The sequence below is a fragment of the Puma concolor genome, chromosome B2 (assembly GCF_028749965.1).
Source record: "Puma concolor isolate L17-30 chromosome B2, mPumCon1.1.hap2, whole genome shotgun sequence".
Lineage (NCBI taxonomy): Eukaryota > Metazoa > Chordata > Mammalia > Carnivora > Felidae > Puma > Puma concolor.
In genome coordinates, this window is record NC_141671.1 from 17,149,033 (window position 1) to 17,153,059 (window position 4,027).

Below are 4,027 nucleotides of genomic sequence, written 5' to 3' on the forward strand. Positions count from 1 at the left end.
CCACTCACACTCTCTCTCAAAATAAATACATAAAGATGTTAAAAGATATATACTTGTAAAACCTGACAAGTTCTGATTATTTTAAAAGACCAAACTAAAAAAAAGAAAAAAACCAAACCGATTGGCTTCAGGATGGCCATTTCTTTTTTTTTTTTTCCAATGCTTATTTATTTATTTTTGAGAGAGAACAGGGGAAAGGCAGAAAGAGAGAGAGAGAGAGAGAGAGAGAGAGAGAATCCCAAGCAGGCTCTGTGTTGTCAGCATAGAACCTGACACAGGGCTCAAACTCACAAACCGTGAGATCATGACCTGAGCTGAAACCAAGAGTCAGACGCTTAACCCCCTGAGCCACCCAGGCGCCCTGGGGAAGCCATTTCTTAATACTTCCAGAAATATCTATATAACTGACAAGTGAAACTAAAAAAAAAAAAAAAAAATGAATATGATGATTTAATAAGCCTGCCATGATTTGTTTATTTTTTCTCAGTTTGAACCTATGTGTATTTGCAAGGTTATTTTTATAACTGAGACAGCTTTTTAAAACTATCAAGATAAGTTGAATTTTGAAAAAGTTCTTTGATCTCTGGATCACAATGTATTATATGAAGATTAAAGTATAATAATAAAGACTGTTTAATGACATGACTCTTCCTAAAATATTAAGATTGTTTCATGCCAGGAGGTAGGAGACATGGAGAGATGTAAGGTCAAAGAGTATAAATTTCCAGTTATAAGATAAATGATTTCTGGGGGTCCAGGGTACAGCATGGTGCTTACAGATAATATGGTATTATATACTTGTACGTTACTAGTGAGTAGATCTTAAATGTTCTCACTACAAAAAAAAAATGGCAATTTTGTGATGTGATGAGGGTGTTAGCTTATCATTTTGCAATGTGTGAGTGTGTAAAACAAATCAGCACATGGAACAGAAACTTACACAATGTTCTATGTCGGTTATATCTCAATAAAGGTGGAAAAAACAGACTGTTTTAGAGGAGCCAAAATGTTGTTTTTACTACAGAAGCTTTTTTTATTGGGTGACAAAAGGAGAAAATTACTTTTAAAATGTTTATTTCATCTTTATTTTATCCTTAAATTTTTTCTATTATCAAATTTGTTGTATAAGTAATATAATCCATCAATATAGCAGAAAAATATGTGAAATTATTAAATCAGTATATTGGGGTGTTTACTCTGATATTTCTACTTGATGGGTTGCAAGGATAAACCATTGGGAGACACTTCTCTATAAAATTTGATGCAACTGAGTTAGAATATCATAAAGAAATAGATTGTCAGCATGGAATATATAAATAACCAAAATTGGCTCAATATGTTGAGGACCCATCATGAATAAAATTGAAAAAGATAATTATCCCCCCAAATTTGCCAAAACCAGATGATTTTATGGATGTTATTTTAAACTCTGAAATTATAGAGTTCTTTGCAATTTAAAATGTCCCAGAGCATAAAGAAAGATGGAAATCTTCCCAGTTTATTTTAACCTTATACCAAAACCTGATAAAATTATCACAATGAAAGAAAACTACAGCTAAATTTCACTTATGATTATAGAGGGGAAAAACTGCTAAATAAAATATCATCCATGTAGATGTATTAAAAGAACAACAAATTACTACTATAGTAGGGTTTATTCTTGGAATCAAGCATCATTTAGCAAGAAATCTATTAATGTAAGAGGTACAAATGATACAATATATCAAATCAATAGATGCCCTCCAAAAATATCCAGTGTAGTTCAACATCCATGTTTGATAACATATTTAAGGAAACTAGAAAGAATATTCCTTCAGTGTTTCATATAGACATGTATTCTTTCACACATACACAAATACAAATACAAATAAATATGTAGATATGGATACGTAGATGGGTCCTTCTGTGTCTCCTTCCCTCCCTCCTTCCCTCTCTCTCACCCTCTTTCAGAGGCATTTCTATATAGTCACAAATACTGATGTAAACAGTTAACGGCTATTTTGTGATGTTGGAATCTTAGCCAATATAATGAGAAATGCTAAATAGGCTAGAAAATACTCAGATGAAAGAAAGTATCAAGTGGGTAACAGTTTGCAGTTGAAAAATTACTAAAATAAATAAGAAAGTTTAGTAAAATGGCCATTTACAAAACACGCAACACAGACATATTAACTGCAAAACAGTTTTCCAATAATAACCAATGATAACCAAGCAGAGAACCCTTCACAACGCCAACAGCAAGTGTGAATTACCTAGACATATACTCAATTAGAAATGCAGAGGGTCCGTAGGAAAACATTTACAACATTTTCCAAAGGCAACAGCAAAAAAAAAGTGATGTTGCCAGATCAGAAGACTCAATAATGTTATCGGTTTTTGCCAAATTACATACAAATTTATCAGAATTCTAGTGGGCTTCTTTTTATAATACATGGCTGAGTGATATCAAAGTTCAACAACAAAAATAAACAAATTACAATAACCATGAACATTTTGGAAATTAAGCATAAGAAGAAATTTTTCTTTCATGGTTTTCAAAACATATTATCAAAATATAATAAATTAAAAGTGGAACTGAAATAGATAGAACAATAAAACAGGATAAAAATCCTAGGATTCCAAGCATACTGAAACATTTAATATATGCGGAAGTAATCTTTATTAACAATAGGAACACAATACGTATTTTTTCAAAATTGGTGTTAAAGCAATTGGCTAACCATTTTGGGGCACGGGAGGCAAATTTCTCACCTCATCCCATAATCTAAAATAAGTTTCAGATAGATTAAAGGTTTTGAATACAAAAGATAAATTGTTTCTAGTCAAAAAGAATTCTCTAAACATGGATCCAGGAATTGGACCTAGGTTTTGTGGGATCCAATCAATTTTAGAGTTTTCATTAAACTAAATAATATAAAAATGTGAATGCAAAATTAGAAATAATGGATTAAAATTATTTATAATTATTGATTAAAAAATACATGTTAACGTTTGGTTGCTCTTAAAATTTTAAATTATTTTGCTAATTTGCATTAGTTTTTCCCAGCTCTACTGAGGTATAATTGACAAATAAAAGTGTAAGATGCTTAAAGTGTATACATGATAATTTGATATACATATACATTATGAAAGGATGCCCCCTAATCGAGATAATTAACATATCATTACCTCACATGTTTACTGTTTTCTTTACACAGTGCATTATTTTTTTTTCTTTTCTTCTAATTTTTTTTAAAAAATTTACATCCAAATTAGTTAGCATACAGTGCAACAATGATTTCAAGAGTAGATTCCTTGGTGCCCCTGACCCATTTAGCCCACCCCCCCCACAACCCCTCCAACAACCCTCTGTTTGTTCTCTGTTTTTAAGAGTCTCTTGTGTTTTGTCCCCCTCCCTGTTTTTATATTATTTTTGCTTCCCTTCCCTTATGTTCATCTGCTTTGTCTCTTAAAGTCCTCCTATGAGTGAAGTCACAGGATATTTGTCTTTCTCGGACTAATTTCGCTTAGCATAATAGCCTCCAGTTCCATCCACGTCGTCGCAAATGGCAAGATTTCATTCTTTTTGATCGCCGAGTAATACTCCGTTGTATATAACAAGTGCATTATTTCTCAAGCAGCATGCATAAAGTATTAAACTCTGCCAAAATGATGTTTGAACTCATTATTCAAAAACGATGTATAGTTAATATGGAGTTTCCCAATTACTCAATTTGAAATAAAGAAAGCCAATTAGCATAGGCAATAACACTTCCAAAGAGAAGAGGAAATTGACAAAGTCACAGAGAGTGGATGAGGGAAAATGCAATTCAGGGGACATGCAGAAAAAGACCATTGGAGACTAGGAAATTGGAGGAAGAGGAACATGTGTGCAGCAACCAACCTGATTACTTGGCCAAGACAGGTGTGTCTGACAGTGGGGGTGGGGGGGGTGGGGGAGACAAGCCTAACCAGAGTTGTCCTATGATATGTATAAGAAAGAACTTCATACAAAAAAAAAAAAAACAAAGGAGAGGGGGCAATTTTG